The 22,394-nt window shown below is 38.5% G+C and overlaps 1 protein-coding gene across 5 annotated transcripts in view; it reads left to right on the top strand.

The window, feature by feature from the left end:
- Cadps2 (calcium dependent secretion activator 2) overlaps positions 1–22,394 on the top strand; it is a 542,094-nt gene that overhangs the window by 288,505 nt on the left and 231,195 nt on the right. The gene's annotated exons all lie outside the window — the stretch shown is intronic.

Here is a 22,394-nt window from a genome sequence, read left to right as displayed (position 1 = left end):
CTTAGTCAATAATGCCAGAGTGCAATAATCAAAAATGTCTCAAGACATTGCTAGATGCCCCGCAGAGACCCATACGAAGGCATCCGTCCATGATAGAAAACCACTGGTCTATATTAACGATCTGGGTAGGTTTGAAGATTACAGATATTATTTGTGTGTTACTGACTTCCAAAGTTATCTTCCTTCCTTGGAGCTTCAGATTTGCATACTGAAACTGCATACAAGGAGAACATGGGATTCACACCATCATAAAGAAGTATTCCATAAAGGCAATGTCAGTCAGTGACCTAGAAGTCCCTCTGTTTCTCCTTCCCTCATCCTAGTATCCCACCTCTTCACAAGTTCTGTCAGCTTTCTCCAGAATTTTCCTGATTCTTCTCATCCCTTAGCATCTCCACTGACCTAATTCAAGGTATCATATTTATCACACATGCTGCTGTAAGAACTTGCTGCTACTTTTTCAATTGCCACCATGGCCCCTCTAATTCAGCTTTTTATATTTCAGCTACTATGATTTATTAAAGCATCAGAAGCATCCCATCGTTCTGTCCTTAAAATCACTCAGTGTCTCTCTGGTTATTGGAGGAAAAAGTCAACTCTTCATCTTAGTGTAGCCTGATAGGGCACTCACACTCTCTCTCTCTCTCTCTCTCTCTCTCTCTCTCTCTCTCTCTCTCTCTCTCTCTCTCTCTCTCTCTCTCCCTCTCTCTCCCCTCTCTCCCTCCCTCTCCCTCCCTCCCTCCCTCCCTCCCTCCTCTGTGGTGTTCCTACTTCTCCTGCATCCCACTCATTCAGTGCTGCAAGAAGGCCATGCTGGATATCCATGTCATTCTTTCCTCAGGCCCCAACATGAGCCCAGCCCAAACATGAGAAAGTTGTCAGGCATAGCCACCTTGGGGACAATGTACAGAAAGACTGGTCAGAACTCCTCAGTTTTCTCAGGTTATGAAAAACAGTGTTGATAAAAGTTCTGAGAAGAATAAGAAGACATGAACAGTAAATGCAATTCAGTAGGTTGGTTAGCTCTTGAAGCTGAAATGATACTAATTGAGAAAGTGCTCAAATCCAATAGCATTTGTAGTTTAGTTGGAGTGATGGACTGTTTTAAGCATCTTGCTTTTGATAAACATCCCATGGTAATACAAACTCTTAGTTTTTTAGAAAACTGAGTCAAGTGTATATGAAACTTTTCTGTACTAATTTAGCAACTCTAATGATATTATTAAATTGTTCTATAACATAAGCCTTAGTTACAGGAAGACCTATAATAAAAATATTATTCAATATTTGTTGATAAGTGCTACTGATATGTTAATTATGAACCTATTTGTGTGTTTCATAGAAAGAAACTGAGAACATAAATAAGTACTGTAGGGATCCCATAAACTCATACTTTTGAGTATATATGAATACATTTCTTAACTAGAAACTGATACTGCATATGAATTTGGTTTCTAAATTCTAGTATCACTAAAGAGACTAGTGGTAGTGGTGAGCCTGGAGCAGGGGAATGCACGTCAGTGCCTCTGCCATCAATGAGTTTGGAAAGTAAAAAATATCATTCTGTATCATTATTTTTGTCTGTTTTATCTTGGTGTCTGTCCCAGTAGTTTCACACTTGACTACTATGTTCAAAAGTAACCGAATGGTGAAAACTATTGAGAAAATGTGTATTCTCTCCTTATTCAGATTACTGTCAACGATGAGTCTATGATATAATTGTTCTTCCCTGAGAATCTCACTTAAGGATCCCTTGGATCCTTTCAGCAGATGGAGGAGGGTGTGTGCACCCCATTGACACCTTTTTAAACAACCTTAGGATCTGGTCATCTTTAGTCTCCAGACCTCTGATCCCTTGTTTGCAAACTGTAAACTGAAGGGAAATAGAAATATATCTTTTCTTGTTCTAGTGCTCTCTTATTTTGTTTAATTACTAGCTACTATTACTACTTATATTACAAACATAATTCCATTTAATCTTCTTGGAGGTTAGTGGAAACATTCTCTTTTTAAATAATAAAAATAAGAATCTAGATTTATTTGTGATATATATATATATATATATACAAATATAGATAGATACATAGATGGATGGATGGATGATTAGATGGTTGGTTGAATGGATGGATGGATGATGTGAAAGTACAAGAAACACTATGAAGAAGGGGAGGTGTCTAAAAAGAAGAGGGTGGGCAAGAATAAGGGTCATGAAGGAGGATAGATATTGCAGAATTTTGTCATATGTGTGATGCAGACTTACACATACATACATGTGATGTGAAAGCAAAACAGGAAAAAGCAGACTAGTGAGAGAGAAGAGGAGTATGGAAGGGTGGTCAGTGAGGTGCTTATGAACAAAGTGTACCGACAGACACATAAACATTTCCTAAGAGGTGGACAAAGAGTGGTGAGTACCAGAATTTGGTTTTATGGCTGCAGAGTATGTTCTTCATACCAAACATGAAGTAGCTATGACTGAGAGAATGAATACATTTGAAAGTGATTTATGGATCAAGGTATAGGATGATTTAAAATCTCATGATTTAGAAAGCAGTAATAAAAAATTACTTATGCTGAAGTAATTTTACATGTGATATACATTTTAGGTTTTTTGTCATTTCTACAGTGATTTGATGATTTGAATCATATTAGGTACCTTCTGTCTACTTGTAAATGAATTATATTCTTGGGTAACTGTTTAGTTTTTGAATGATATTCTTGGGTACAGATATGTTTTGAAAGTTCTATCACCATAAGTTTTTAGTTTTAGAAATATTGATATATGAGGTAGAAAGTAGGCTCAGCAGTTATGAATACTGGTTGCTGTTCCAGAGGACTAGAGTTCAAGTCCCAGCACCCACATGGCTCAAACTGTCATAACTCTAGTCCTGGGGATCCAGCACCCCACTGCGTGCATGTGGGGACACAGACATATGTACCCACAAGGCAAAATACCATACACATATTTTTTAACTAAAAAAAAAAAAAATGCTGATGTAAAACCCCCTCCCCTCCCAAAAAACAAAATAAAACAAAAAACCACCTCTCTCGAAGATTTGAAAGAATACAACTTCTAAGACCAGACCTCTACCTGAGATGAGCTCAGAAAAGCCTTTGAAACACTCCCAGGCCATGCCAGTGTGCAGATACTGAAGAAGCATGCCAGTTCCTGATTCTGAGTTGCAGCCAGGGTTGAGACCTGGTGGCTGAGAGGGAAACAGCCTCATCGCATGCAGAGGGGTGAACTGAAGGCACACAGCTAAGGTGGCGCTCAGCAGTTGAAGGTTCTCTTATTTGGCAGGGGCTCAGCATGTGGATTTCTTTGTGGATGCCATATGCAAACACCTATTTATGGAAGTGGAAATGGCATATGGACATTTTTCATCCGAATGGATGTCCAACTCTTTACCAAATGTGAGGAGGATACCTGGAAGCAGAACTGGGATTTTTCTAAGGAAACAATTAGGAATATATGTTCTAGCTGACAAACAGCCAACTAGTCAGATTTGTCCTGAAATCTTTGAAAAGTAAGGCTTACCTTACATTGATGTATAAAAAAAAAAAAATCAGAATAGTCCCATCTATTTCTGTGCAGTGTAGTTTCCATTGAGCCTTTCATATTATGTATCACACCTGTATAATGTGTAAATGTTAAATGCAACTCATTTGCCAAGTGTTTTGCTTGAGTACAGAAAAAAAAACTTTTGGAGAATTCACCAAAATTTTTAGTCTTAGAAGCATCATAAAGGTTTTCCTTTTTTTCTTTTCTTTCTTTTTTTTTTTTTTTAATGAAGCAGCATTTCACTCTGTAGCTGAGATTCCAGGGTGGCCTTGAACTTGAGCTCCTACTGCCTCTGTCTCCCAAGGACTGGGATTGTAGGCACAAACCACCACAAGCAGTTAGGCTGAGTTCACAGCTTTGGTGTCATTTGTTCACGAATACCATTTCCTCTTTCCCAGGAGGATGGGGAAGCATTACGATCAGAGTCTATTTTCCTTTCCAATGCAGCAGATTCAGAACATGTTTTTTAAAGTAAATCTCACAATTGAAAAAAAATAAGGCTGAAATTTTATGCATCTCTTAAATACATGTTTTGGAGATATTCTTGTTATTAAGCCTTTATTTTATGTTTCCTTTATTTACACTCCACTGTAACATTTCTTAAAGTTAAAAGTGTTCATATCCAGTGTATGAAAGTGCTATTTTTGTTTTTGTTTTTCGAGACAGGGTTTCTCTGTGTGTAGCAGTCCTGGTTGTCCTGGAACTCACTTTGTAGACCAGGCTGGCCTCACACTCACTGAGATCCACCTGCCTTTGCCTCCCAAGTGCTGGGATTAAAGGCCTGTGGCACCATCATCTGGTCTCTAAATGCTATTAAATGTGCTTGTTTTACTGATATAAATACAATGTGTAACTAGTAGATGTAGATTTCAAATCCATTTCAAGTATTAGGGTATAAATTAGCCTTATACAATTGATTATTCTATGGAAACAAACTTGTCTTTTAAAAGCTTTATCACACATTTATTTCTCAAGGGAAAATTAGCTTTTATGCTTGTCTTTTTCTTCAGGTGTTTCTTTTATTTGCTTTTCTTGAGTATCAAAATAGACCTTAGGGAGTTATCAGAGGCTGTGTAAGCTTTGTTTTTAGTCTTGATGAGAGAGACACTACCTTGAGGCATAGCCAAGCAGCTGACTGGAGGACATTGTCTTACAAAGTGTGCTGTTCAGGCCACTTTTCTCTTTCCCTCTTTTTCTCTAGATATATTATTTGTAATTAGTTCCCCCTCCATTATTTAGGAGCCTTAGTAATTCTTTAAGCCAAATGTAGCATGACTAGCTGAAGTCCCATGCATTAGAACAAAGAAATTAAAATATTTCCCCAACTGTCTAGTTCATAGAGTCATTGTGAAGCATTTCTGTTCAACATACAAGGTCAGGAATAGATTTTAAATGTTGATTGTGTAATTAATCATTGTAATGTTTTTAATAAATAATCATACAGTTAAATTGATAAAAATCACTTCAAGCCTTTTCTTAATTCAGACAAACAAAATTTACATTTGGGAGGATTTTTATTTTAAAGGGCCAGCACATTATATGAATTCAGAAAGCAGCAGAGATCTACTGGTAAAGTCATAATCATAAGTATTTTCTCCAATTTGAAAGAAAAGTTTAATATCCAGTTTTATTGAAATAGCCAGTGCTTGGTGACTGCTGTCTTAGATATTGGATTTATATCATTTGCAGCAAAATGAAATGTGGATTCTGTTACATTTCATCTGTCTAACTCAGCTTGCTGTACACAGGAGACCTTTTATTTTTGTTATTTTAGAGTATGCTACAGTTTTTCTGAAACTGAAAAATAACACACACAAAAAAAATACCTCTGTCCTTCTTCAATCTTTATTGACATATCTCTCCAGAGAATTGCAGTCAAAGCGCAGGCTCTATGCCAGAGACAAGAAACAGAGACAGGCAGGAAAGGATCAGAGATACTACGTCTGTATTTCATCTCCTTTCTAAATATCATTTCCAGCACAAGTTAATTGTGTCTGGTTTATAAAGCATGTACTTTGGCTCTTGAAGGCAAGGTTACTTGATAACTTACACTAGTCGGTGCTTCCTCGGTGAGTTCATCTGTCACATTCTGAGGAGATGACCAAGATCTTTGCTACAGAAGTAGAAGAAAGCATGGCTTGCCTTCTTAACACTAAGAGGAGCTGAGCAAGCTGTAGATGGGTGCCCTCTATGATGGCAGTCTGGAGGGTATTATAGCCATAGAAGTTGACATTTCTCTACATCCCCAGAACAATAAAGGCCTTCCTCTATTCATGACAGAACAAATGGTAGGGTTAAACATTGCACCAGTTCTTAATAGGTGTGTTTTGCTGTTGCATTGTAATTATACTTTACACTTTCTTAACTCGGTAACGACTTCGTGTGATTACTTGACATCTATTACCTCTTTGATGAAGAATCTGTTTAAACAGCTTGTCCGTCTTTATTACTATTTATGTTATACAAAGTACTTGGACATGCCTCAAGTGTATGTTGGTCGTATTCACCCGCTTCCCTTTTATCCTGTGCTGTCTCTGATGCCATATTGGTTTCCTCTTTTCAGTGTTTCTTATTTCTTTGAATTAATTTAGTTTTCATTGTTTGAGAGTCTTATACAAGCATATAATGAATTTCTGTTCTTTTCACTGCTGTCTAGTGCTCCCCTCCTCCTGCTGAAACACTTCTTCCTAGCAAGTCCACCTCCTGCTTTCATGACTTCATTGTGTGTGTGACCCACTGTGAGTTTAAGTACGGTTGCCTGTATGAGTGTCAGAGATTTTCTGAAGCATGGGCAACGTTATCAGTGACCACATATTGAAAAAGCTACCATGCTTCTGTCAGCACCCACTAACTGCCAGGAATCGGCCAGAGAGGCCTGGGACCTCATGAGCCCTTCCCATCTCCACCAAACAATGTTGATGAACCAGTCTTGTGCAGCTTTTATGGAGGATACAGGGAGTTCATGATTGCACTGGTCAGGTAATTTCCAGAAGATGCTATTGCATAGTACTGGTCCCCAAATGGCTCTTACATAGTTTACTGTCCTCTATGCTATGAGAGCCTTGGGATGGGGAGGGTGATATAATTGGCCTGTTCAGGGTCAAGAACTCCTCAGTCTCTTATTCTCTGCATTTTGAGCCATTGTGAACCTCTGTATTAACTACCATCCTCTTAAAAGAAAGTTTTTCCAACCAAGGCTAAGAACTGCACTAATGTATGGTTGTGAAGATAAGTACTTAGAAGTCAGTTTGACACCATATCCATTTATCAAAGCAATAGCAGTAGGTTCTCCCCTACAGTGAACCCACATGTTTTTGCTACGTACTAAATATGAGTTCCTTCTTGTGGGCCAAGCCTTGAATCCAATCATAAAGCAATTAGTTACTCCCATAACATTCCTCCCACTGCTGTGCCAATGGGCACATCTTGTCAGACCTGTCATTATTTTACTTCAGAGTTCACAGCCCCATAAGACTGACTTTTCTTTGCCAGCAGCTTACATTATATCTTCTAGCATTAAGAAAGCTCACCAGCAGGGGAGAAGCTTCCAGCTTTATCTCTCCGCATTCTGTGACCAAAGCGTGTGGTGTCTTCAGCAATAGGGTCTTCCTATCGAGTTCTATTGGGGAACCAGAAGCAATGGCAATGGCCTGCATTGTTTAGGGGCCACTTAGACCTCCTTGATGAACAACTTGTAGGAGGTATCCCATGCTTGACTTTGGGAGCTTTGTTTAATAATCTATGGTTTCTGGAAGGAGCATTAATCCTCCCTCTTCTCCCCTCTCAGGCCCCATGTAGGTTCCTCTGTTCAAACAATTTTTTATTATTTTTAAGTGAGCATATAAAATATTTCTATATGGCTTTTTCATACATCTTCCATTTGAACTCTTGTCCACCCTTTCCTCTGCCCTGTCTTTCCACCCCTCTCCCAATATTCTCCCTTCCAACTTCATAGCACCTGTGTTCTGTTATCTGTTCTTTCTTGGGGCCTTCATCCCCTCCCACACATGTACACACCCCCAGTGGCCCCTTTCTAGTTTTCTGGCTTTTATTACAAATTTATATTGCTTGTTTACTTATTTTGAGTTTGAAAAGTGGGTATAGTTTATATATATACACTACTAGATTATAGGATATAAATATTTATTCTTTATACTGTGTTACAAAGTTTTACTGTTTCTTGAGTCCACTGTATAAACTTTCTTCTTTATGACTCATGCCAAACTCAAAATCAGAATTCTTGATTTCTTCTAAAAGTTCTATTGTTTTCAGTTTTAACTATTGGGGTTTTGCTCCACTCATAATTAACTTTTAATCAAGAGCTACATAAAGACTAATGAACCATTTTTATTACATACAAATCAACAATTTTCTACATAAATGTGAGAAAATCATTCTTCACTGAATTTGCTTGATACCTATATTGAAAATTTTTTTTCCATTTCTGGGTGTCTTTTTCTGGGTTTTGTATTCTACTCTATTTTACTGTTTCTCTATATTGATATCAATACTATGCTGTTCTGGTGACATTAGCTTTACAATTAATGTAGAAATAAGGTAGTTAGCATCTCCCTATTTTTAAATATACCCTTCTGTTCCCCACCTCCATTCCCCTGTCTGTGCTGTGGTTATTTCAGGTAATTTGCTCTGCCTTACGAATTTTAGAATCAGATCATACATTTCTATCTAAGAAACTACTTCAGTTCCAGAAGAATGACTGCTCTAACAGCACTAACCGGAACTAAGGTGGACATGGTATATTCTTCTGCTCATTTGAGTTTTAATTTTTCAAAAAAGTGGTACACGGATTTGGGGTATCTTTTAGTAAATTGATACAATGATTATTTCATATCCTTTTAATATCTTTGAGTTCGAGATAGACTTAGGATATTGTAGTTTTAAAGTTTTCATTGTTTTTGTGAACAAAATCCAGATTATTTTTAGGAAGAAAAGTATACTAAGTAAATATACAGTGACATATTGTGTTAATTCATTTTTATCCCACATAAAATGAACACTCTAGCCACAGTAGCCAGTGGCTCTCTTAAAAATTTGTGATATGAGGGTGAAATAATAGAAACCTGTGGATGATTTACTTCTTAAGGTTCTAATAGGTCCAATTTAGCTGCAAAAGATCCTAAGTAAGTGAAACTCAAGTTTTATATTCAACTTCATTTCTAAGAAAATCTATGGTTGCTTATTTCACTTATTATATAATTGGTTTATATTAAATCTAGAAGTGCTTAAGAAACAAGACCAGTTGTTTTATCAGATCATTTCTTTTTGTGTGTATAATTTGAAGTTAAAAATGATAATATAGCCCATTTATTTAAGTCACTTCATTTTCCAGATAAATATTCTATGGTGCAAAGAGACAAAACTAAATTTAAAGATATAGTGCTGCCTAGAGGATTGTCACCATCTAAGAGTAATTCCTTGGGTCATGTTTTAGCATTATGTCCTTCTAACAATTTCTGCCTCACAATATGTGTTCAATAAACATTGAAGAATAAACATATTTCTGGTAGTTTGCCTTGCTCAGTTTTGTTTCTCTTATGCAAAGTTATATCAAGGAGGAAATGGATAACTTTTGCTTAAATGCTTGAGATCCTAAGCGAGTGGTAAATTGGAACATCTATTGTAGAATAATACATGACTTGGACCCAACAATGAAGTCACATATACCCAGTGCGACTCTGATGGAGAAGTCATATATACCCAGTGAGACTCTCTTGGAGAAAACTAAATTTTCCTTTGCAAGTAGGTGTCAATAATGGATAGATTCTTGGCTAGGGGTGGAGCTCATGTCTGCTTCCCCCTTCAATGGTAGAACTGTGACTTGAACCTGTGCAGGCCCTGTGCATGTTGCCAACATCTTTGTGAGTTCTTATGTGCATCATTCCTGTCGTGTCTGGAGAACACTGTTTCCCTGATGTCTTCCATCACCTGTGGCTTTTACAGTCTTTTCACGTCCTCTTCCTCATAGCTCTCTGAGCCCTGAGGCAAGGGGCTTTCTGAAGAGCTCCTATTTAGAAGTGAGTATGCCAAAATCTCTCACTCTCCACATATTGTTCTGCTGTAGTCCCTGTGTTTGTTCCCATTCACTGCAAGAGAAAACTTCTCGGGTGATGGCTGAGCAAGGCACTGATCTTGTCTTTCTATAAAAGCAATGATAATATATGTGACATGATTGCTTATTGTTGTTTACAGTTCCCTGACTATTAGTGGTTTTTATTTGAACTGGAAAATTATTCAGCCCAAAGAGTACGAAATCTTATCACCCTCAGCAATAGGGGTAACGCTAGAAAACATTGAGCTAAGTGAAATATGCCAAGCAAGAAAGACAAATACAGTATCTTATCCCTTATGTATGCAAGCTTAGAATCAGACTTGTGGAACAGAATAGAGTGGTGGCTTGACTTTGCATTGAATGGAGCAGTGCAAGAAAAATGGCACAAATTTTTAGTTGTGCAGGATGAGTAATTTCTAGCAATCCATTTTCATCTCAATGATTGCAGTTAATAATAATATATACTTGAAATGTTTCTTACGTGATAAATCTTAAATTATCTCACCACAGGGACACAGAATACATGTTAAGTTATTATGAAAATATCATATCTTAGAAAATAGACTGTAACATGAATTGCTAAACCGTCTTATTAATGAAAACAAAAAACCCAGAGCCAGGTATTGGGGTGAAAGCTGAAAGATCAGAAAAACAGAACAAGCTACCCACGTTCTTACCTCTACAAAATTCTCAGCCTCAAGAGAGAGACTTCCTGTTTCCTCACACCTTATATACCTTTCTGTGCCCTGCCTTCTTACTTCCTGGGATTAAAGGCGTGTGTGCTTCCCAAGCAAAGGCATCTCAAGTGTTGGAGTTAAAGGTGTGTGCCACCACACCTGGCTCTGTTTCCAGTGTGGCCTTGAACTGACAGGAGGATCTTTGTCTCCAGTGATAGGATTAAGGGTGTGTGCCACCACTGTCTGGCCTCTGTCTAATCTAGTGGCTGGCTCTGTCCTTGATCCCCAGATAAGTTTCATTGGGGTGCACAATATATCACCACAATAGACAAGTGATTTTTCTTTGACAGCTCTACCTCCTGAAGTTTGGGTGAGAACATCCTGCTTGGCTTCTTTGAGTGTTAGTAAGAATATACTTTGATTTTCAGCTAGTTCACATTTCTATGTAAATTTCATGAGTCAGAAATAAAGTCTTTAAAGGTGTACACTATTCAGATCAGCCTTCCACAGTAGCTATAAGGACATGACAGTCTTCCCTTTTTTCCCGGGCCTTGTTCCCTTTCTCTCCTCTATCTTGGTGTCTTTTCTCATGCTACTCTGCATTAGTTCAGTTTTCTTGACCTTTCAGTCCTCTCTCTTCCCTCCCCATTATTTATGTGACTTCTGACTCTTTTACCCCCATCTTTAAAATGACGAATTGGGAAGGTTTTCATTAGTCTCATTTTAACATATTCAAGTTTTGATTGTTAGCCCCATCATAGACTTAGACTGGACAATAAACATTCTCTGACCCCTTTCAGAGTGGCAGTTAGTTTTTAATACAAATACTGACAGTGATATGTAGTGTATAAATGAGTTAGTCAAACCCAGAACACTTTGCTCCATTATATGCCCCACATTCTTGAGTTTATGGAAACTCCTAGTGGTATCCACATTTGACACTACCTGTTCCTATATTTAGCATTATGTTACAGATACACAGCAATCCACTTGGCTCTAAGAATTTTCATCATAGATAATATCCAAATGGTAAGAACAAAGCTAAGCACATTCATACAATGTTTGTGAAATAATTAAAAAGATAATATGTTAGACTGAGGAGGAGATGTGAAGTTGAAAGTGTGTATTGCCTTGAAAAAAACCTTCCTTAGCTCTTCATTTAACTTCAGTGTCAAGTTATTTATGTAAGAAGATAGTGCCTAGCTTTTTAGGGTAATGTGAAAATTAATTTAAATTTCATAAAGCACTCTGTGGCACTCTGAAAGGGTCTTGTAAATGACAGGCATTATTATAGCCAGGTTAGATTTGAAAAAAAAGCATAATAAAGCTGCTCATGCAGTGTCCATGATGGAAACTGTATCAGTAAGTAAATGCAAAGGTCATGGCCATTCATAATTTATGGCTGAGTGGAATAGATCAAGAATAATCAGGATGCCCTCCTATCTAGATTGCTTTTAAGACACAGATGTCTCTATGATGGGATATATTAGTCCTTCCAAAAAGAAGTATGAAATCAATACTTTCCAGGGAATAAAAATGATGTATGAAAAAGAAAAAGGCCAATATCCTTAATTGAACAATGAAAAACGTAGTAACTGACAAGCTTGATTGTGTCTTTCAGAATCTTTAAAAAGGCTTTGAATAGAAGAAATAGTCTTTGATCATTTGGGGTATAGAACTTGAAATTTGTTAGAAAAATGTGTGATGGCCCTTGTTTTTTCTGCTTCTTATTATTAAGATTTATTTACATTTATTACAATAAAAGTTTAAATTTTTGCTTTAATTACAATTATGACTAAAATATGAGATAAAACAGTGTATCTGAAACTTCTAATACAGGCACAGTTCTTTAAGAATGTGACAGATGGGTCTGGAGAGATGGCTTAGCAATTAAGAGTACTTGCTGCTCTTGCAGAGGACCCAGGCTCAGTTCTCAGCAGCCACATGTTGGTTTACAACTGCCTGTAACTCCAGTTCCAAGGAATCCGATGCCCTTTTCAGGCCTCTGCAGGCTCCCACACACATGTGGTCCCATAAACTTGCCCAGGCCCACACATACACATATTTTGTATTTAAATCTTTCTTCAAATAAAAAACTATGACAGAAATAAATATGCATAAGTAAGCAGGTAAAGGTAACAATAGAAATTTACATACCAGGATATCTGCTATGGGATGGCTTTTTGTGTGCTGTGAATATGCATGGCTCCCATTGGATAATAAATAAAGCTGTTTTAGCCTGTTTTAGCCTGTGGCGAGAAAGCTTACAGCCAGGTGGGAAATTCAAGCAGAGATACAGAAAGAAGGGCAGAGTTGGAAGAGATACCAGCTGCAGCCCAGGGAGCAACAAGATACCAGCAGACCGGTAATGCTACGGCCACGTGGCAACATAGAGATTAGTAGGAATGGGTTAATTTAAGATAAAAGAGCTAGCAAGCAGGAATCTGAAGCCATAGGCCATACAGTTTGTAATTAATATAAGCCTCTGAGTGATTGTTTTATAAGCCACTGCGGGACAGTGGGTGGGAGAGATTCGTCTGGACTGCTGGGCAAGGCAGGACCAGAGAAGTTTCAGGCTACAGATATCTTTGAATCAATGAGGGTTTCTTATCCCAGTGAAATCTCAGCTTTCATTATCTATGTTAGTTTCTTGTTTTGCTGTAATGAATTATCAAAAAATGTAGTGGCTTTAAAGAACATGCCTTCTTTACCTGGTAAGTTAGAAGGTTGTATTGGTTAGTTTTTGATCAACTTGATACAAACCAGTCACCTGGGAAGTGGGAACTTCAACTGAGGAATTCCCTCTATCAGACTGGCCTGTAGGCAAGACTGTAGGTGATTTTCTTGATTACTGATTGAAGTTGGAGGGCCCAGCACACTGGGGATTCCTCCACTGAGCAGGTGGTGCTGGATTTGAAAGCAAGCTGAGGGAGCCATGGAGAGAAGCTCTTGTGCTCTCACCTCTGCTCACACGTGAGTTCATGCCTTTGAACTAAAGGATAGCTGGTGATGAGGAGGTGTTAGCCACATAAACCCCTTCCTTCCCAGGTTGTTTTTCATCACAGTATTCATTAAACAGCAAAACGGCAAATCATAGCAAAGATCATAAATCCAAAAAGCCGTCCTTCTGTGGGCTGGAATCAGGGTGTCTGGTTTGCGTTCCTTTGGTGGGGAATGTGGCCCCTCTGCTTCTCCAGTTTCTGGAAGCTGTCAGTCTCCTCTGGCTCATGGCCTCCTCCCATCTCCTAAGCCGACAGTGAATAGCCAAACCTCTGCCATGTCACATCTCCAACACTGACTTTTTTCCCTTTCATATATAAAACTCTTTATAAAATACTGTAGAGATGCTTGGGTTGGTATAGCGCTTTTCTCTGCAAGCATGAGGACCTGAGTTTTTACACCCAGGAGCTGTGTGGGGTGGTGAACACAGAATCCCAGCACTATAGTGGTGGGTAGGAAGGTCCCTAGACTTGCTGTGGAGCCAATCTATTCCAATCAGTAAGATTCAGATTTGGTGAGAGATTGTGTTTGGAGAAAAAAAAAAATATCAAGGTGAATGACTGTGCAAGACACCTTAAACTTACCTTTACATGTAGGAACACAAATGTACAGTGCACCTGAAAACATATGTGCACACCCGTGAACACATTACACACACTGGCATACACACAATCACTTTGGTGAATACATTGTCCCCACCTGAATAAATGGGACAATTAACAACCTTAATTCCTGAAACCTTAACTCCCTTTTTGCCATTTAGAGGGCAGGACCTGGGCATCTTAGCAAAGTTAATATTCTCCATATTGCCTCCCAGAAATGGAAAGATGACAGTTTCCTGTGTTAGCTGTCAGGCCTTTTATTTTATGTATTTTGATTGAAGTATCACTTTTAGATTTGCAGTTTTGTTTTTGATTTTTCTATGCATTTGTGTTTGGACAGCCATACTAAAAGCAAAACAACAACAAAACTGCTTGCTGACTGTTATGGTAGAGACTATAGTTTAAAATGGCTTTGACATTTCAAATAGTGGTGTAACTCACTGGGTGTGATAGCACTCCCCTTTAATCCCAGTACGCAGGAGAGCTGCGGAGGCAGGCAGATCTCTTGAGTTCAAGGCCACCCAGGGCTACACAAAGTGATCCTGTTTCAAAAAAACAAAAGCAAACAACAACAAAAATGGTCAAAATCAAATATTATACATTTTTATAAATCAAAATACAATTACATCATTTTCTCCTTCCCTTTCCCTTCTTCAACCCCTTATATGTGTGCGCGCACACACACACACACACACACACACACACACACACACACTCACACTCCTATATGTGTATGTGTATAATATAAATGTGCCTAAATACAACCTGTTCAGTCTTTTTAGTGTTACTTGTATGTCTATGATTTCAGGGCTAACCACTGGTATTGAATAACGAATTAGGGGGCTCATCTTAGTTAGGGTTTCTATTGCTGTGAAGAGACACCATGACTCTGGCTGGTCTTATAAAGGAAAATATGTAATTGGGGCTGGCTTACAGTTCAGAGGTCCATTATCATCATGGAGGGAAGCATGGCAGCATTCAGGTAGACATGGGGGTAGAGAGGTTCAAAGAGCTCTACATGTTGATCTGCAGGCAACAGGAAGAGGACTATGTACCACACTGGGTGTAACTTGAATATATATGAGACCTGAAAGCCCACCTCCACAATGATGTACTTCCTCCAACACTGCTAAACCCACTCCAACAAGGCCACACCTCCTAATAGTGCCATTCCCTTTAGGCCAAGCATTCAAACACATGAGTCTACGGGGGCCATACCTATTCAAACCACCACACTGCTCCTCACAGCAACTAATCCCTCCCTTTCTCCCTTCCCTTCCCCCTTCCCTCCCCTTCTTTTCCCTCCCCTTCCCTCCCCTTCCCTTCCCTTCCCTTCCCTTCCCTTCCCTCCCCTCCCCTTCCCTTCCCCTTCCCTTCCTTCCCCTCCCCTCCCCTCCCCTCCCCTCCCTTCCCTTCCCTTCCCTTCCCTTCCCTGTCCCACTCCACCCTCTCCCTTCCTCTTCTCTCCCAGCCTTTAGTGAAACCCTTTCTAGCCTATATCCATGAATCAGACTTAGATTCACATATGAGTGAGATTACCTGATTTTTGGCGTTCTCCTCCTGGTTGATTTCACTTAGAATAATACCTTCCACCCTCACCCATGTTGTTACAAATGACAACACTTCTTTTTTTGTTGTCTGTTTGTTTGTTGTTTGTTTGTTTTGAGACAGGATTTCTCTGTGTAGCTTTGCCCCTTTCCTAGAACTCACTCTGTAGACCAGGCTGACCTCCATCTTACGGAGATCCACCTGCCTCTGTCTCCCGAGTGCTGAGATTAATGGCATGCGCCACCACAGCCCGGAAACAACACTTCTTTTTAAGGATATTTAGTATTCCTTTTGGGTATTCCATTAATGTGCACATTTATTATTTGTCAATTTTTAAAATAATAAAAATAGTAATGTGAAGAGATGGATAAGCTAATTAGCCTCAATATATCAAAATATCACACTACACACCTTAAATATACTTTCAGTTAAAATGTAAAAATAAAATGACTTAAGGATGCTGTCTTAATCATCCTGTGTACTACAGACCAGTTGCTGCATCTACCACATCGTGTCTCCTGTGCTGCCTGCCTTCTAATGCCTGTTCCCACAGCAGACCATTATTCAGTACATGTATATAAGAAAAAAATAAGGAATAGGATTTCACACCTTGTTTTCCTTTTCTTCCTCAATTCTCCATATCCTATTGTAAGAATAACAAAGCTCTTCATTTCTATTATTTGCAAGCTAATGGCAAGAAAGAGTATATAATTAGAACAATGCTACTTTCCTTTTTAACTCATTTTGTAGGTTTTCTGTACTGGGCATTGAACCAGAGCCTTGTGCATGCATGCTAAGTGCCTGCTCTGCCATTGAACTGCACCTCCAGCCCCAATACTTTTTAAAAGTTCTCTTTTGTTATTTTCGAAACGGGTTTTTCTTGTAAAAAGATAATAAATGAACTACATTGGAGGAAGAAACAATGTAATTCCCTGTTAGGCAAAGTACACACTTGGTAAAGGATTGGGAGTTTGATCAGTTCCATATTGTAACTTCTGGGATTATTTCTAGCCTTTAAAATAAAAGAAACTAGATTTAGCCCATACACAATAAGATTGACAGAGACTTCATGATTATCTTTCAGTATACAAAATAACATTGTGTTAGCCAGAGTGAGGGTTTTTTGTGTTTGTTTGTTTGTTTGTTTGGGGTTTTTTGTTTTGGGTTTTTGTTTGTTTGTTTGTTTGTTTCAACTGAGTAGGACAGGGAGCAATGATATTAAATCAAAGGAGAAATCATTTAGACTAAGCAATCTTGAGTGCATTAAAGACTGGAAATATTGCTCATGCAGGATGGTAATTTTCCTCAGAAAAACGTCAATTTCATCTACTTCATATTGTAGGAACCCTTATACTAGAGAAAACATATGCTTATAACTAATATCTGCTAAGTGATATTTATGAACTGAAGGAAATTCAGGTAGTTCTTCCACAGTATATATTGTCTCCAGGTCCTGAACTCAGCAAGTTGCTTGAAAGGTTTGCAAGCAACAGTCATTATCAATCTTTGCTGAAGTATAAAGTGCCCATTGAACCTAAAATATTATAGATATAGACTCCACTTATCTGGAGAGAAGATCCATCAGATTTTTGCTCTGATTCTCTTTCTTTCAAGCATATCTGTTATAGGGAAAAAAATAAGCATATACTATCCAAGACTGTTGATATCATTTAGTCCCTTCAAAGTCTGCTTCAAACATGCATTTCTTAACACCAATCTATCTGTAATTGGATATGAGAGTACTTGACTCTTCATGAATCCTCTCTAGGCTACATGGAGCTGGAAATTGGGCATTCTTCTTGACTCAAGAGTGTGAGAATTTTATTTCCTCATCCCCTTGCTTAGAAACATCTTTGGGTTGCATCTTATGTACAGTATATGGATAGACTAGAATCCTTAGCAAAATACTAATCTTCCCTTTGGGTCTATCAGTAACTACCAGCTTCCTCTTGACTATTCAACATTTCTAACTGGCTATGTCCTCACACTCCACCTTTGTAACAGCATCTTTTAGTGGAAATAATCTTGCTCAACCTCCCTGTTCTTGCTCACTTAAGACTTGAATGAAGTCTTTCTCTATACCTCAGAGATAATCTGAAGTATATTGCTGACAGCACCTGATCTTTCTCAGACTGAGCTTTTCAGTGACTGTAGCTGCTCTGCTCCCCAGCCAGGCAGCATGCTTCTTGGGCCCTACCACACTTGGTTGGCATCTTGATGGCCAGTTGACAATAATTACTATTTACTAATTACAATTACTATTCCTGGTAATACTCTCACCATAGAATGTAGTATATTATGATTTTGATTTCCTTTGTTCTTTTTACATGTATGTTTTCTTGCATGGATATGTATACACCACATGTACATTTGGTACCCAAAAAAGTCCAGAATAGGGTGTGTGATCCACTGAAACTGAAATCACAGCTGGTTGTGAGTCATCATGTGGGTTCTGGGAACCAAACTCACATCCTCCATAAGAATAGCAAGTGCTCTAACCACTGAACCGACACTCCAGCCCCACACTCGATTTTCTTTTAAGTCCTTGACTTCTGGCTTCAATAATTAAGTCCTAGCTTCCCTAATTCTTAAAAATTGATGAGGCTTGGGTTATAGCTCACTTGATAGAGTGCTGGTGTAACATGTACAAGGTCTCCAGTGTGGCTTAAAGTGGACATGCCTGTAATCCCAGCACTGGGGAGATAGAAGAAGGAAAAGAAGAACTTCAGTGTCATAATTATTAGTTTGAGGCCAGCCTGGGATACAGGAGACTCTGCCTCAAAAATAGTGGGGTTCCATATGGGCTTCTCCTTGACTTTTGATGATATAAGGTGATTTAATATGGCGTAAGAAACAATGAGTGTCTACATACTGGTTGAAATGATCTTGATGACAATCTGTGGAAACTGAGGCTATGTCCAGGTGACAAGGGAACAGCTGAACAACCAGCCTTAGGAAGAGCATGGGCCCTGTGGCCTTGGTAAGAATGTCAGCATCAGAACTGTGAGCCTTTGCCAAGGCCCACTGGTAAAGTGTTGAGTTCCAACACAGTCCACCTTTACTTCTCATCTCCCACCTCTGTCTTCTTTGTCAATGGCATATTCTTTCAGACTCCCAAATGAAATGTCTATGAAGAAATGCTAGGAAATGGCAGTTATTGTTTATTGAACACCACTGTCTTCTAGCTTCTTTTTCATTCAGTGGGGTGGGATGTGTGTATCTGTGTGTGTGTGTGTGTGTGTGTGTGTGTGTGTGTGTGTGTGTGTAAGTGTTATATGTGTGTGTATGTGTGTGAGTGTGCATGTGTATATATGCATGTGTGTGTGTGTGTGTGAATGTGTGTGTATTTGTATGTTGTGTTCTCAAGTCACAGAGTTTGATTAATGAGATAGACAGATGCACATGGCTTGGCTCTGTCTTTAATCATGATAACTGAATAGAAGAGAAAGGTTCTGAAGGACCATGTTAGTAGATTCTAAGAGAAACATCCTTATGAGCCCTGTATTACTGCAATGCATGTTTATGACATTTGCTTTTTGTCTTGAGTATTAAATTTAACAGTTTTTTAAACTTTAAAAAGTCTTATATTCTTATCACATTTTTAGCAAAATTGTAAGTCACTTTGCCCTTTTTTTGTGAAGAAGCTATGTTGCCTTTAAGATAAGGCATCATAACATTTTTGTGTCCTGTTAACTGGCAAGACATTTAAAGTGTTAGTGGCAAAAAATACCCTAGAAGCAGTAATGTATATATAAAGAAAGGTTAAAAGAAATAAATAGCAAAGAACAAATGTATGTAAATGAAGTTAATTGTTTTGTACAGAGCTACAGTTTAATTTAGGTGTGTATTTAGAATTCAGAAGAATTACTTTTTTATATTTGTTAAATATTTTGGCTATTGTGATGACCAACATAAGACTTATCTCCTTATTTATGAACTAAACACTACTGAATTTGAGTTAACTTACGAAAAGCAGTTCTTTGTACACCTGTTCTATTTACAGTGTAAGTTTCACAAAGCAAACCACTGCCTTAATAGTACAGATAAGACTGCTAAATACTGTAACAAGAAAGTAAAACATGTGAGTATTCACACAGGAGTGTGCCTTCCTTCTCCATGCTCATCCAAGGCTCTAGTTTCTTTCATTTTAGTCCCTGTCGCACCCAGTAGCCCTCAGTTTCTCTGCATTTGGTGAGCAAAGAGTAAGGAAAGTATATCTCTGCCTTAATCACCTTACCTCAGCGGGACATGTTGCACTCTTCGCCTGTCATTAGCTAGAACTTTTACACTCAGATGCAAAAGAAACCAGGAATCGTGGCTCTCGACTGACTCGATGCTCTCTAGCAGTAGTAGTTCTTTGCTAGGAAAGCATGGGATGCCAGTGGAGTTATCCAATCAGCCATGCTTTAGCGTCTAGCTACCAAATGTTCCCTTACCACCACTCCACTCTACCCCTTACCCCATACAGGAAACATTCATTTCCACTCAGAGGAACTACATGGAGTCCCATGTCTTCATTACATCCTGTCCAACATCTGCATATGGTTTCCTTGCAGTCTTGGCAGCCTATAAACCTATAAAGGAGACCTTGCTGCTACTGTACCCTCTCGTCCCACCCTGCCCTAGCACAGATTTCATCTGTCACAAGAGCAACAAAAGGGGAGCCATAGTCTCCTCTTTGAAAGGTGGGGAAAAAAGTGTGCCTGTCCAGGAACAGTAATGAAATCCAGCCTGCAGGCTCTTTGAAGACTGCTTCCACTGGAAGCACTTATGACCTCTTGATTAGACCAGTGCTGTGGATTGGAAAGAACTGCTCTATCCTGTATTCCTCATGGCCCTCAGAGTTCTCTGCACCTTGGGAACCTCTTCCTTGAAAATATTCATGACCAAGTCCCACAAAGGAATACTTTTCTTTTTATTCAATTCAGAAATCCAAGGGACTATTTTGCAGACCAGTTTTGACAATTCATAGCCAATTTTCCAGGGTAATTCTCTTAGAAACACATATTCCTATGTATATCACTACATTTTTTATGCATGACAATGATTATACCTTTACCTGACCATTTGTCCAGAAAAACAAAAGCCACACCTGGGCTTTGAAATGAAAAGGAAAGGAATATAGAATGACAACAGAACTGTCAGTCCAGAATGAAGTCCTGTTGTTTATGGTCATTTAAGTGTTTTTGTTTTTGTTTGCCTTGTTTTTTGAGAAAAAGGCCTTGCTGTGTAGATAGATAAGTCTGGCCTGAAATTCACTATGTAATCCTGGCTGGCCTCCAACTTGTACATGATTCTCCTGCCTCTGCCTTGTAAATACTGGTGTTAGAGGCATGAGCCAACATATCCAGTTGGGTTTACTTTTGTCATCATTACTTTCTGTGGAGCTGGGAATGAAATCCCAGGCTTTATCCATGTTTTACAGGGACTCTACGGCTGAACCGCACCACCAGCCCTATGGCTAGTTTATTTTTGACAAAAGAGCTAAGGCAAGTCAATAAGGAAAGGATAGCTTGGTTAACAGAATCTGGAGGGGATATAACACAAGCAAATTCTTTTTTTTAATGACAGAACAAAGAAGTCAAACTAAGGGTGACAAATATGTCACAAGATTAACAAAATCAGTGTCTGACTGCCTGATAGAGGGACAGAGTAGCAGTAGGGGAAAGTGATGTTAACAGTGCTGGGAGATCTGAGGATCGAAGGCCCTGAGCTTCTTGATGGGGCTGAGCCACCTGCTTTCTTACATATCCCTGTGTCTTCACAAATGGAACAAAAGTTACTCCTTGAGGATCAAGCTGAACGATAATCTTTCTGTCGACTTCAGTCAGAAGTGCTCATCAGAAAAAATAAAAATAAGACAAATTAAAAACCATGTGCCCGAAATGATGTTACTCGATTTATGGATGATCTTTAATAGGTGGTTTCACTATAAATAGTTATTTTGAGACCTTGTTTTATAATGTATGGAATGCTTAGAGAATAAGAAACTTACAAATTCTTAAAGTATTTACTACTTTTATGAAATTTTTAAATTGGGATATTTTTCAATAAACACAGAAGGAAGACTTTAAAATAGATAAGGTTTATAGATAGCTTATGCCAAATTAATGTTTTAAGAAAGGAAGAGTTGGGAGTGTAGGAAAATTTTTCCACACTTGCTAGGAATATCACAATGATGCTTTGCCTTAGTCTTTGATTTTTTTTTAAATCTCCTTTTAGTTGATAATGATATTTGTTTACTGGTTTGACCAAAAGTTATCCACATTTTTATATTTTTTTATTATTAATAATTTTTCTATTCATTTTACATACCAACTGCAGATTCCCTCCCCTCCCTCCTGCCACCCCAGAGCCTCCCCCTCCCATCTCACCCCCCATTTTCACCTCATCCAAGGCAAGGCCTTAGATGCCCTTCAGCCGAAAAATGGATAAAGAAAATGTGGCACATACACAGAGAATATTACTCAACAGTAAAAAAAAACAATGATATCATGAATACCCACATTATTTTTAACTCTGCTGCCATTTAAGAAATGAACTGTTCAGGATCTCACTGGCTATTCTAACAGTCAAAATGAGTGAATTCTAGAGTGTAGTCATAATTCTGAAATAGACATCTAGAATGTCATTTAGCCTCTTCTTGAATATCATTTATATGCTGGAGTCTGTAGATATTCTGAACTTAATGGGGCCTTTAGGATAGCCTTGAGCAAAGATTCGGCAAAGTATATAAAGTTAGAAGGTTGCAAGCTGAGAATAGTTTGAGGCATTTTATGGCTATGCTGTGTTTGCTAGAGAAAAAGAAAGCTTTGTTTGCAGATTTTTTTTCCCCAAAATACATCCGTTTACACGTAGGATAAAAAATATCTTTGGAGAGTGAAAGACACCCTTTGGTCTTGCTTTGAAAATATTTTCACATACATGACCATGCT

Source organism: Peromyscus californicus, unplaced genomic scaffold (assembly GCF_007827085.1).
Source record: "Peromyscus californicus insignis strain IS unplaced genomic scaffold, ASM782708v3 Scaffold_6__1_contigs__length_162567912, whole genome shotgun sequence".
Classification (NCBI taxonomy): domain Eukaryota; kingdom Metazoa; phylum Chordata; class Mammalia; order Rodentia; family Cricetidae; genus Peromyscus; species Peromyscus californicus.
Note: the sequence above shows the minus strand (reverse complement) of the source record. Positions and strands in the feature narration are given on the sequence as shown.